Here is a 15,180-nt window from a genome sequence, read left to right as displayed (position 1 = left end):
TTTCACATCAAAACAATTCTATCACACTTAAAATATGAAATGATACATTCTTATTGAAATAAGAAGAAAACCAAGTTTAGACTATAAAAACTGAAGGCAAACCTTTGTTACAGTTTGCAATTCAGACATGAAAGCCATTTTAGTCACAAAACTTCATTTAGGCCTTTCTCTTAAACATTCAGTTACCTCTTTCCATTTGATACAGTTACTAGAGATTTACCTTTTGATTTTAGTTTGAGAACAGAAGGAGAAAGGAATCAACTTATGGGTCATCCTCAGGAATAAACAAACCAACCAAATTATAGGTTGAAGATGTTTTCCATTATAGTTTAAGTTTTCTGCCAATTGAGAATCATTCAATGTTGAAAAAAATTATTACTTTATGTTCAAAATGGCATAGGAAGAAATCCGAATTTCCATTATATTGCTGTAGTTTTGAATGCATTTAGGACAAATTAGGTGTATTTTGAGAATTTCAATTTATACATTAAAACTCTGCTTCAATTTTTGAAATTTAGCAGCACTATAGAAATGACAAATGAGATAAATCATAACAAAGTAGCTTAGCAGTTTATTCCAAGTAAATTGAGCCCATATTTAAGGTGACTAGTTGACTTTAAGTTAGAGCAGATTACTGAAGGATAGACAAAAATATGATTTTTGAGTGAATTAAGAGCACATGCATTAACTGGAGTGAAGATATCATGGAACAGGCAGTGCACATTTAAGATTTTGTTGTATCCTAGAGCATTTTGCAAAGGGATAAAAAAAGTAATGGGTAATAATATTTGTGCTTAAGATTTTTTGAAAACTTAGTAAGTACCAAGTAGAATACTAAATTTCTTTACATGCCTCACTTGATCTCTAATACTAAAAAAACCTCTCTATGAAGTACTATAATTTGTATATATTTTAGAAGATATGAAAATTGACTTAGAGAAGAAGTGAAATATTTTTTCCAAGGCAAAATTCCAATAAAAATTTGATGCAATTTAATTAGATGGAAAAATTGTTTTCTGTTTATAGTTGTGAGATCATTGCAGTCCCATGAACCCTGAGATTAAGTCAAATCATGTAGCTTGTTAAATTCTGTAGAAAAAGCTTCTTATTTTTTCTTGAACACTGTGGACAAAGCCTATGTATTTGTTTCAACATTCCTCATTGAGATGATTGTGGTGGTGAATCACAAGTGTATACTTTCAAGTTTCTAGAAGTGAAAGAGTAGTTGGAAAACAAATATACACATACACAGAACAGAGAAAGCACTACCCAGCAACATGAACGGGGCGGGGGGGGGGCGGGCGGGGACTGCAGTATGGTATGAAGTTTATCTTCCTCATGCAAATCAGATTACAAACTGGTCTGTGAGCATGAAAGGAGAAATAATTAAATGTTTATTTCCAGAAAAATCTCTCCAGTTTTCTCTCAGTTCTCCATCAAGAGATATAAGTAATCTGGTACTTCTGAGTGTCATATAGAATACATTTTTAAAACTCACATAGAGGCTAATGTAAAAAGTTGGCATACACAAGTGTTTTAAGTAAACTTTTGCATTTCTATGACCAAAATATCTGACAACAGGGACTTAGTAGAGGAAATGATTTTGGGGGGCTGAGAGTTTCAATCCATAGAAGGCCAACTCCACTGCTGTAGGCTCAAGATGAGGCAGCACATTCTGGGAGAAGGGCCCAGGGGAAAGAAACTGCTCAGCTCATGATAGGGTCAGGAAGCAGAGAGAGAGGTAGGAGCTTCAAAGAAGATGAATCCTTCCAGGCATACCTCCAGTGACCCATCTCCCTTAGTTACCCCCAGACCTGCCAATAGGTGAACTACTTAGATTACAGTTCTCATAGTCATTCATGCCTGTAAAAGAATTCATGCTATCTTGTGGTTTTTATGTTACTTTTCTTAGTAACAGTTTTTGTCAAGTTTTCATGTGTTTATTGATCATTTGTATGTCTTTATGAAATGTCTAGATGAGTGTTTTTGCCCATAGTTTTGTATGGATGATTTTTTATTATTGAGATGCCATAAAGGAAAGACACAGAGACAAAGGGATTTAAATATCAAGAATGTATGTGTGTGTGTATGTGTGTGTGTATAATATAAACATATATATATATATATATATATATATATATATATACATATATATATATAATTATATATGTATAATAATAATAATTATTATTTTTTGGTACTTGGAGTTGAACCCAGGGGCACTTTACTGCTGAGGCACATCCCCAGCCCTTTTTACTTTGAGACAGAGTCTCACTAAATTGCTGAGACTGGCTTTGAACTTGAGTATGTCCTTCTTCATCCTCTCCAGTTGCTGGGATTACAGACATGCTCCATGGCTCCCAGATAGAATGTCTACATTTTTGGTGGGTAAAAGAAATTTTGTTAGCTCTATGTGTTGCAAATGTACCCTCCTGTTTTGGCCTTCACATTTACTTTCTTAATTACATTTTTTAACCATAAGGTTTTAATTTTCATAAAATTGAATGTATTTGCTAGTTTAGCATTACTGTGTTTCTTTAATTTTTTGCTGAATTCAATTTGCTAATATGCCAAATATTTTTACATTTATGTTTAGAGTTATATTCAATAATGATTTGGGGGCAGGGGAGATATATCAGATTTATTCAGTTCTTATAAAATAAGTGGAGTCTATTCTATACTTTTAAAAGTTTGTGCTATTGACACCATTTCTTCATTAAATAATTGAAAGGATTTCCTGTTGAGGGTATGTAGGCCTCGAATGAGTGTGTTTGTTGTGAGTGGGAAGGGAGGTGTAAAACTTTTTAAATTATATTCACTATATTTAACAGATTTAGGGTCTTTAGGTTTTCAAATCCTTTTGTTCTTATTGTATTATGAGACTTTTAAAGGATTATTTTAATACAAATTTTCCATTTTCTAGCATACAATTAATCATAAAGTGCTATTTTATATTAACATGTTTAGATTCTGGGGTAACGTCTCCTTTCTTATTTTTGATATAAAATTGTGTTTCTCTAGTTTTTACTTTGAGTGTTCTTACTTGAGTAAGAATATTATTTGAGTATATGTTTGAGTATATTCCTACTCACATATATCACTTGAGTATATACCTGAGTATTTCTTGACTATATTTATTAATTTCATCAATATTTTAAGTAATTTTTATTTCTCGATATCCTCTGTCATTTGTTTCTTTTACTATTTCATAATTGTTTTCAATTAAATTTTAAATTAATTTATTTGTTTTAATTAGGTATATATGACAGCATAATGCATTTTGATTCATTGTACACAATTGCAGCACAATTTTTCATTTCTCTGGTTGTACATGATGTAACATTACACCAGATGTGTGATTATACATGTACCTAGAGAAAGGATGTCCATCTCATTCCAACATCTTTCCTGCTCCCACTCTCCCTCCCCACTCATCCCTCCCCTTTGCCCCATCAAATCTCCTCCATTTTTCCTATGTCCCTCCCAATATGGATCAGCATCCACTTATCAGAGAGAACATTTGGCCTTTGGCTTTTGGGGATTGGCTTACTTTGCTTATAGTCTTTGAAACTCTAGCCAGAGCAATTAGACAGTCAAAAGAAATTAAAGGGATACAAATAGGAAAAGAAGAACTAAATCTATCATTTTGCTTATGACATGATTCTGTACTTAAGAGAATCCAAAAAACTCCACCAGAAAATTTCTAGAATTAATTAATGAATTCAGCAAAATAGCAGGATATCAAATTAATACCATAAATCAAATGCATTTCTATACATCAGTAATGAATCTTCTGAAAAAGAAATTAGGAAAACTATTCCATTCACAAAAGCCTCAAAAAAAAAAAAAAAAAAAAAAAAAAAACCTTGGGAATCAACTTAAAAGAGATGAAAGAACTCTACAATGAAAACCACAGAACACTAAAGAAAGAAATTGAAGCAGACCTTAGAAGACGGAAAGATCTTCAGTGTTCTTGGTTAGGCAAAATTAATATTGTCAAAATGGCCACACTACTCAAAACACTATACAGATTCAATGTGGTTCCAATTAAAATCCCATCATCATTCCTTTTAGAAATAGAAAAAGCAATCATGAAATTCATTTGGAAAAATAAGAGACCCAGAATAGCCAAAATAATCTTAAGCAAGAAGAGTGAAGCAGGAGGCATCACAATACCAGACCTTAAACAATACTACAAAGCTATAGTAACAAAACAGCATGGTATTGGCACCAAAATAGACATGTAGACCAATGTTATAGAATAGAAGAAACAGAAATAAACCCACATAAAATACAGTTATCTCATACTAGACAAAGACACCAAAAACAAACATTGGAGAAAAGATAGCCTTTTCAAAAAATGGTGCTGAGAGTACTGGAAATCCATATGCAACAAAATGAAAATAAACCTCTGTCTCTTACAATGCACAGAACTTAAGTGGATCAAGGACCTAGGAATTAAATCATTTCATCTATAACTATTATATAAATAAAAAATTAATATAATTAATTTTATTTTTGGTGTTTCATTTTGGTACTTGGCATCAATATAAGCATACTGGGTTTCTTAGATGTATATTTAACACGGTATATAGATGTCTATCCCTTTTTAAAATATGTTACGTATTTAGGTTTAAAACTATTTTCTTATTAACAGCATACAATGGATCCTTGATTTCTTATTTAGTCTGACAAACTCTGCATGTTAATTTTATGGCAATTATTGATATGTTTGAGACTGAGTCAAATACATTAGCATTTGCTTTTTCATTTTTTATCATTCCAACATTTTTATATAACCTTTTAAATGTTTTCAGTAGGCATTATCTTTATATATAACTTCAGGCTTGATTTCAATGTCCTTATACATACATGGAATATAATTTTCTTCATTTCAGTCTTTAGTACTTCCTGTTTCCTCACCTTCTCCCTCCTCACTGCTCCCTTACCTCTACTCTCAGGTTTTCCTTCTATTTGTTTATTGTTTTCGCATCTCTCTTGGTGATTCATAGAGATACATAAAGATGGACTTCACTGTGGCATATTCATACATGCACATAGCACTGATTTTTAACTTGTTTGTTTCTTCCTTCCTTCTATTATGCCTTGGTTTTAGTCATCAAGTACTTTTCAATTTTATTTTCCTAATGTTTTATTATACTTAATTGCCTTATTAATTTTGTGGGTTAGCTTAGAGATTACAGTATATATCTGTACCTAATTCCTGTCTACCTTGAGAAATAATTACTTCATAAACTTTCCTTATTCTTTTTTTGGGGGGAGGGGTTAATGTTAATTTAAATCTGTATATTGTATCAACTCCACAGTATATCATTTTAGTTTAAACAATCAATGTGTTATGAAGTTTATGGTAGGTTTAATTTTAATGTTATTGAATATTTACATCTTCTAATTTGTACAATGTTTCTTAAATATTTAGCTTCCTTATCACGTTTTCATCATGAAAACTTATTTTAAACTTCCAATATGTTGGATAAAAATCCTTACACCTTGTGTTCATCAGAAAACGCCTTTAATTTGGCTAATTTGAGTAGGAGACTTTTTGCTGGACATAGAACAATTCCTCATTGCCAATATTCTGGCATCTGCTTCAAAATGTGTTTCTGTTTTCCTCACACCTCCATTGTTTCTGATGAAAGGTATTTCTCTTGTGGTTGTTTCTAAAAATTTGCTTTACTTCCTTGGATTGTAGTTTCTCCATGATACATCTAGGTGTTTGAGAGTTTACTGAGTTTCTTGTTTCTGGTAGTTCTTTCATTTGGAAATTCTTAAAAATCACTTGTTCTGTATTTTTTCTTTCTCATTTTTAAGGAATTTTGATCATACTTCTGTGAAACTTCTTCATTTTGCCCCACAGCTCAATGTATGTTCCTATATCATAATTCAGTTTTGAGAATTTCTTTTGCTTTTCTTCAGATTTACTGATACTTACCTGTTATAGATATAGCAATCCTTTATCTCTGATTCTATATTTCTCAGGTATAATTTTTCTATTTTACTCTATTTTGTATTCTTTTATTAAGTAATCTTAAACGCACATATATAACTTCCATCTTTTCCTGAAAGATAATATACCCTTATTGATTGCCTGAGAACACCAATATCAGGACCATTTCTTTTCTGCACCTATTTAATATTTCCGGTCTTGATCATTGGTTATATTCACTCTTTGTTTTAATTTCTTCTATTTCAAAATTGTTAGGCAAATCATCACATGTTAAAGTACAAAAGAATTCTTTTAAATGCTTATAACACCCAAATATATGCTATTCTTTTTATGAAGCTCCTAATATTAGTTAAGGTTACTGAATAAATTTATCTGTAATGGTACTGTGGATACACTTTTTTTTTTACTACAAATAGATTTAGTTGACTGCTCTTCTCAAATTATTTGAGAATAGAACCAACCTCTTACTTTCATGAGAGTTTGAAACCTGATAATCAGAGATATTCTAGAAATTGTTTAAAGTTCAGTGGCAGTTTTATGAACAGGATGTGGTATCATCTTGCTTTAGAATCTGGCTGTCAACTTTTTGAGGCAGTTTGCTCTCTTGCCTGACCCCTGACATTCTGTCTCCTTATTTCTATTTCTCTTTTTCCTTTGCTCTGTTTCTTTTCCCCAACTTTAGAGGGTGATGGCTATTTATTTTACCAATGACCAAATGTCTATAAATGCTACCCTCTCAGGATTCTTTGACTCCCAGGTCTAGCAGGTCTCTCATATTTCTACATAGAAGTTCTATGTAGAAAACTGTATGTAGAAAATTCTTGAAAAATTCTTGTCAAAACTTTCGGTTCAAGTCTTGATACAGGAGATACAGAGGAAAATATAGAAGGATACAATCACTATCATAGATAATGGATGATTAGTAAATACTATGCACTGAAAATAAATACATAATTGAGATATATGTGTATTTAAATTTGTAATGCTAAGTGGAATAAGAAAATAAATAATGCAACTCTTTAAAAGAAAGAAAGTCAAGTATTATGTAAATAAGAAAATTTCTTAGAGGAAATACAATAGCATCTATAACTTATTATCACAATCTCTAACTTTATGGAGGTAAACAGGAGAGAAAATGACTAAAATCATCACTCAGGAAGAGACACTGGGGATGGAATGGGATGGGGAAAGGAATTATTTTTATTATATGAATACCTCTTTTTATTGCTTGATTTATATACAGTGCATCCCAGGGCCCTCTAAGGCTTTTTGTTATTGATTGTAAAAACACAAAATAAGATGGGTGAGAGAGTATTGGCTATGGGGCCACGTGAAAATCTTGTGGTTTTTTTTTTTCATTTTTTTTAATAACAAATGAGTATTCAAACATAAATGGAAGACTGCATTCACAGTTCTGCCCAGTGGTCTGACTAAAAATAGAAGTATCAGTGAAATTATATCAGAGAAGTAGATGATGCTAGTTCTGTCATTAAAATGTATTATATCCTTAAGTTCAGAGTTAATAAAATTGCTCTAATTATTTTTTGAAAAGCCCAGGCTAGAAGACCAGGAAAAGAAAATAGATATGATTGAAGTACCAAGCTGACTTGTATCAGTAATTTTATATCTCTAATTTATTTTGGCCTTCTTTGAAAGACAACAAGAATTCTGTGTAGTGAAATAATGTGAAAATATGCAAACATGTGACTAGAATGTCCTTCAGATAGGTGCTGTCTTTGCAATCACTAGCTAGCACTTAATGGAAAGAGGTATAAGTTCTGCTTGAATTGTCTATAGTAGAGATATTATGAATTAATTAGAATATATGGACTGAGATAAATATAGATGGTGAAATTCAGATAGAATGGTGAGTAATGGTGGCCATACGTGCAAAAAATTAATTTCAGGAAAAAAGTAAAAAAAGACATAGTTTCATGAAGGAAGAATAAGACATTCAGAATATAAGGAGATTCAAGGATTAATTTATTTAAATCAATGTTAATTAAATCTTCATCTCTTCACATGAATATGATACACACATTAAGAATGGTAGTAGTATAAAGTTCATATTTGGGGCTTACTTTTGTCATTCTTTATTATCTTTTATTGACAATGAAATAATAGAAGCAGCTAAGGTGGGTGGTGGGGTGTCAGTGCTAGCAAGTGACCCTTGACAACTGAATAGTGAAAATAAGCATGTTTTCCATCTGTCCACTTACCTGAAGAAAAGTGATTTTTAAATTTTCCTTGATTCTATGAGTAATAGGGAAGATAATTAAGATTTGTGTTCAGAATAGTATTAACACAATGACACCTTTTATCAGAAATTTTTCACTTATAGGGCATAAAGTTTAGGATAAGGATAAGCTGTGAAAAGAAGATTTTTGTATCAATTTGTGGTAATGAGCATTTATAGAGAATAAATGAAATTATGGAGTGAAAGTATTTGCAATTTTTTTTAAGACTACAGTTGGGTTCTTCTTAAATTCAAGTAGATGGTGCACAAAAACATGGTGAGATAATGTAGAAGACTAAAATATGCTTTAGCTTTTTTACCTAGTCTACACATCTTAATGGCTTCAGTGACTTAGTGACACAGAGTGTGCCCTGGGGAAAACACAGTTACTGCTTTGTTAACAGTTCATGTTTTTGTATTCTTGTATAAAAATAAAATCTTTTTAGTGCAATGTTAATCTTGATTAAAATTTAAATACTTTAAAGTTGGGACATACAAAATTCAGGTTCTCATAGTTAATTCTGTCTTCTAGGACACATTTTGTAAACCTTTTAAACATAAACTCTAATTACTTTTACTATGTTGAACGATCATTTAGATATTAAAATTAATCTTAAAAATTCTATAAATGGTTCATGTAATACATATGTTTTCTTCTCCTGTAGATAAGGCGTAAGGCTGTCACAGAAGGATTAACTGCTTACAGCACCAGGATCCAGGCTGTGTGCCTACCTTTGCTGACTTTGAATATTTCCCTGAAAATATTCTCATTACAGGTGAAGACATGGTGTGCTTACTGAAATTCGAGTTCTCTAACAGATGGAACTTTATGAAAGAATGCAGGGTAGTGGGGGCTGTGGTAGAGAGAGTGGAAGGAGGGATAAAGGAATGGGAATAGAAATAAGAAAATGGAAATGGAAGACAGCAATGCTCAAGGAGTAGTGACTGATTACATTAAAGATAAAGTACAAGCATTTGTTGCTATTTAATGTTTGATTTTACAGGCACAGAAAGATTATTCCATTTCTTATGTAGTGTTATTCAGAATCTAACCCACTTGTAGCTAGTGAAATTACTTACACAAGCTTTTACAAATACAAAGTAGAATAAACAATATAAATCTTCACTACATCATGAATATGAATTTTCTTTAATAAAAATTTCTATTTACAATCTATCATGCCTACCCAGCAATATAAATAAAATTAATTTTCTGTTATTGCTGGTACAAAATGTTACCAAACGTATTCCCTGAATACTCTCAGGCAATGTTCTTGTGAGCCCATTCTAAAAAAATACTAGAAAAAAAATTTTAGACAACCAAAATGACTAAATAACATCTATACAAGAACTGGTGCTAAACAATTAATGTATGGTAAAGAATCATTGAATGTATAAAAATGGATATTAAAAGGGTAGATAACACTTTTATTAATGGGATATTTGATTTAAAAATATACACTGTCATTAGTGTCATATATATGTGAGAATTAAGTGGGTACAAATGTAACACATATCGCACATTGCAAAAAATTAACTATTTGCAGTAATAAGTGGTGTTAACAATAGTGTATTTTGCAAGAATATTTTATTTTATTTTTTTTAAATTTTTTTATTGGTTGTTCAAAACATTACAAAGCTCTTGACATATCATATTTCATACATTTGATTCAGGTGGGTTTTGAACTCCCAATTTTACCCCAAATACAGATTGCAGAATCACGTCGGTTACACATCTACATTTTTACATAATGCCCTATTAGTAACTGTTGTATTCTTCTACCTTTCCTATCCTCTACTGTCTCCCTTCCCCTCCCCTCCCATCTTCTCTCTCTACCCCATCTACTGTAACAAGAATATTTTAAATTGTGATTAAAAATGAATAACTAGGAAAATTTTATTGTCATTATTTGTGTTAAATAAAATTCTTGGGAATTTCTTGTGGAATTATGTGTGGAAGAAAGACTATAAAGAAGTATTATAAAGCAGGTTAAGTAAGCCCCATAATTTTGAATTTGAAACCAGACTTGTTTACTGAAAACTTACATTATAAATGATGATTTGTAACAAGGGCAATGAGCACTTCTAATGGCCAAACTGTGGTAATGAAATATAATTTCCAGTAGAGACTTTCTGGGAAAAATATTGACCCAGGTCTGGGATTGAAAATTTTTAACATGTGGAAGAAATGTCTTGAAATTCTAAATAGAAATATTAAGCTGTTAAAATCAACTAGGGTCAGGTGAGAAGGAGAAAGCAACCAATTTCAGAGTTTCTGCTGGCCACTGATATGCCATGTTACCCCTCAATATTCGTAAGAATTATAATAGTTACACAGTAAAACTGAGATCATATATTTAATTCCATGGTCTCAGAAGTGTGAATTGGTTATTTTCAGGGGACAGAGAGGACTAATTCTTTGTATTGAACATTATGGAAATCAAAGAATAGAATTGAGCATTTTTTATACTTTTGTAAAAGTAACAGATGAAAAACAGTGTATAATGAAGGTATTCTATCAGATAAATGAAAACAAAATGATGTAATTAGAATATCACCATTTTATACCAACCTCTGAGAATGAGTTGGCAGGCTTTGAACAGTACTTACTGATTTCAAAGTAAGAAAATATACACAACAAATATTGATTAATGAATAAACATGTAAGCACTTAGTGTGTTGAAAAGGATATTCAACCCAAATCCTGTCAGGCTTCCATATCCAGCTGCCAAATATGAAGAACAGAGAAATGTATGTAACTGCCCCAAGAAAATGCAATCACTAGAACCCAAACTTTGCCTATTGCATACCAAAAACCCAAAATTAAACAGTTGAATCCATGTTTCTCTTCTCAGTTTCATTATTTTATTTTTGTTGATAATACTGAGTTTACCATAACCTAATTGTAGTGCTTAATGTCGGATAGGTTGAGTCCCTTCTTTCTTTGTCTTCAGAATTATCTTGACTCATCCTCACTCTTATATATTATGATGTTTGGATTCTCTTGTCAAGTTTTCTGAAGACAGAAAGAATTTTGATTGGAATTTCATTGAATTTGTATTTAAGTCATAATTCCTCATTCCATAAATTCATGAAGTTTACTCTGTTTAATTGGCAACTTTATTAGATCAGTTCAAAATTACAAAAAATATTCATAGTCTTCTTGCCTTTTATTGTTAGATCTAAGTTTTCCTACTTCAGTGGAATTCAAATTACATAATTTTTAAATTTAATTTACTAATTTATAGTTTTTTTTCATGTTGGGAGTCTATGAATTTTGAACACTAACATATATCAACAATCTGACAAAATTCATTTGTATTAATTCTGACAATTGTTCTTCTTTCTCTTTAAATTTTAGCTCATCTTCTTTTCTAATCTTTCATCTTCCTCCTTCTTTTCTTCCTCCTTTTCTTCCTTCTTCCTTTCTCCCTTTTCTTTATTTCTTTCCTATTAAATTTTTAATGTAGCCAACTGTACAAGTTGATTGTGTTTGTATAGGAGAACAGTAGAAGTCTTACTGAAAATTCATGGGGGTTACATTTTAGCACAAAACACATAATGGATTACTAATTTTATGAATTCTTTACTGATTTCCATTTCCCTGAATGACTGCCCACTTGACTGCTGGAATGTCTGCAGCCCATTCATGGAATAATGGATACAATTAAAAAGTTCATTTAGCAATTTGGCTTAGCCCAATATTTATGGTTTGGGGTGTTGTGGATCCTAGATGAATGAGGTTTGTTCTAGAAGGAGGCATTATGGGCTCCATGTGATACCAACTTATTGTTTTCTTATGTTTTTGATCAGAAGAACCAGTTAAAGCCAAAACTAAGACAGAAAAAAAATGCTCTTAATTTCTTATGCTTTAGTCCAAGGGAGGTATCACAAGGAGGCAGAAATACCAGGCCTACTCAAAGTTCAGAGGTACAAAACTTTCAGTCTTCTACAATGGAGGCAAGGGCCAAGGCTCTTGGTGTCATCACACATAGAGGTGAAGTTCTAGTTCTGCCTGTGCTCTTCTACATCATGCCTCTTCTTGTGATGCCTGTCTCATTTCATCTTCAGTGTCCACCACAGGGTCTGATCTTTACTAGGCTAAGAAAGTCAACTGCACTTTATCTTAGTGATTATTCTATGCATATATTGGTCTCTAACCATCTGAAATTCACACCTTATCATCTGAGAAAGCTCCCAATTATTATTTTTGAAATAGAACAGACTATTGTTCTGTCATAGTGGGTTGATGTCAGTGATCTTGTCTTACCTGGTTCTGGTTTTTTGGCATTTCTGCCTACAGCATAGTCTTAGAAGGCTGAGCTGACTTCTCAACCTCTTGTCTCTGAGTGCTTACATGTTTATCATGTAAACATGAATAAACATGTAAGCATGAATAAACATGTAAGCATGTTACTTTAATTTTATAGCTATAAGAAGGCTTCACATTTAACACATACTTTTCTGGCATGTCTTTTAACTCCATAAGATTAAGAGCCAGTTTGCCTGTCATACCTCCTTATTTCTTGCTTTGTGTAAAGGGGTGCAATATGAGAAGGGAAATAACTGGGATCTCAAATTGTGGACTCGGTGTTACACAACTTCTCACTGGGATATAAACATGGAGTTAGAAAGCAGAGAAGCCCCAATAAAAATGAGAAAAGTAACTGGAAGGACTGGTGTGTATGAGCCAAAGGATGTTTTCAGGTAGTAGGAAATACATTAAAAGCTGCAAATAGATCTGAAAAACAGTAAATAAGACTATGGTTTTCCTTTAATAGCAGGAATTGTAAAAGCACCTTCATTAACATTACTATGGTACATTGTAAAATACTCTATTCCTCTTACTACTATAATTAGAGTACCTTTCAACCATTTGGAATATTGTAAACCTCTTCTATTTAGTCATATCTCAATTCAATCATATGAATTTTTGAATCCTCTCCATGAGTCTTGGAATATTGAGTTTTCTATTTGTTGAAAAACAGTGATAATATTTTCATTTTAGTTCATGTACTTTACCATGAATTCTTCTATTGTCATTACTTGCATAACACCAGACTTGGTCCTTTTATTCCTCAGTATACATTTATTGAATTAGTGCCACTGAATAAGGGAGTTTATCTATTGTCAAGTTGATTGTTCTACCATTGCCAAAGCAGTCATTTTTCCCCTTTAACCCTGAAAAAAATGTCTGGGTTGATGTATTATCCTTCAAACTTAGGCACTGGTGAGCCAATTTATTGCAAATAGAAGCCTCCAGAAAGTCAAATTCTCTGAAGCCTGCAGAAACAAGCATATTGAGATAATTGAGGACAATTTTGAAAACAACTACTTGAAGTAAATCCTACCACTTTAGAGGCTGCAAATTGGGAAAGAAATCTAAGTTTACTTGTGGTACAAAGGAAGCAAGTGGAATATATGAACGTGGCAATTTTCTTTCTTGTCACTACACTTTCTAACAAGAAAATACAACAGTATTAACTGCCCCTTTCAGTCATTTTTGTCAACAATTGCCATTATTTCCCCTAAACTAAGCAGAGAATGATTGATCTCTACAATTCATGATGATATTCTTATTGTATTGAACTTAAGTTATATGATGCATTGTTATTTTTTCCCTTCTGTTCCCCATTAGCACAGAATAATATAGCTCATGGTGGTAAAAAAAAAAAAGGCAAAAAAAGATAAGCTCATAACTTCTTCAGTCCTCTCTTTTCAGATTAAGTCACACTTAATTAAAATAATAGCCCTCTCTAAATTTACTTAGTGAACTTCAGAAGGTAGAAAGAACAAATTCTGAAGAACCATGGAGATTTTATATTTTCTGTCCCTTCACCAGAGCTGCTTATCTTTGGGATTTCAGTAGTTATTTTAGTACCATTTCCACAAAATGCTTCTGCAGTAGGAAATGGCTGTGAACTGGAATGGGCTTGAAATCCTCCTGTCTGCCCAGATGAAGCTTTGAGCTTGAGTTCAGTAATCATTAAGCAATTGACTATACATCCAGAGTTGCATGACCCTGACTCTGAAACTTCTTTAGTATACTGAAATACTATCAACTCTGAATTTTCCAGTTATGATTTCTCATCCTAAATGATTTCATTGCTTTAGAAATTCATATGTTCCCTTCTCATTTGACTTCATAAAGTCAGCAAACAAAAAATCAATATTATAATTTGTTCAATGCTCTCAATTACTTTTAAATAGGAAAGTTGGTTTATGCTACAATGATAATAATATATAATAATCTTTCATTGTAACAAGAAAGATCATTATATGCATTTTTTTAAATTAAGAGAAATATATGTACTCTTTATATCCACACTTCTTTTAATTTGTGGAGACCAAGCTCCTTGAAAACAATTTTATTCTAAATAATAAAACAGAAACTTAGCCTGACCATAAAATGACTGCCTAAGAGGCTGAATAATCACCTGAACTCTCTTTTGAGGATACTCAATCAAATCTTTTCAAATATATCATCCTACAAATGTCTTATTTCAAAAAGTTCAATAATGCAGTAGATACTTAATGAGGCCAGGGGAGAAGGGAATTGACATCAGAATCTCACGGTCGTAAAAAGAACATTCCATGGAAGAGCAGAAGGGTGCTGAGAGATTTGAACAGCCAGCATCACAGAATATAATATTTCACTAAAGCAAAACCTTTTTCTGCCTGGGTGATACTTCTACAAACATACACATATGGCATGAAATCCTAGATAAATTCTGGTATAAAGTAATTGGATTGCAGTAATGAGCCATACTACTTTGATAGCAAAATGTGCTTAGCAGGGTATATTTTGTCTGTTTTATTTCAGTTGAGTTCAACAAATATTAATTAGTGTCTACCATGTGTTAGCCATTTTGTGTTTTCAGGTATAAGCAAGAAAATAGTGGCAGGTTTGTGGGTATCTCTAATACACACACATGGAAATGTATATGTGGTAGTTGGAAATATGAGTCTAGAGTCC

This window comes from Marmota monax, unplaced genomic scaffold (assembly GCF_021218885.2).
Source record: "Marmota monax isolate L192 unplaced genomic scaffold, Marmota_monax_Labrador192_F-V1.1 WCK01_AAM20220418_F8-fsc00091, whole genome shotgun sequence".
Taxonomy (NCBI): domain Eukaryota; kingdom Metazoa; phylum Chordata; class Mammalia; order Rodentia; family Sciuridae; genus Marmota; species Marmota monax.
Note: the sequence above shows the minus strand (reverse complement) of the source record.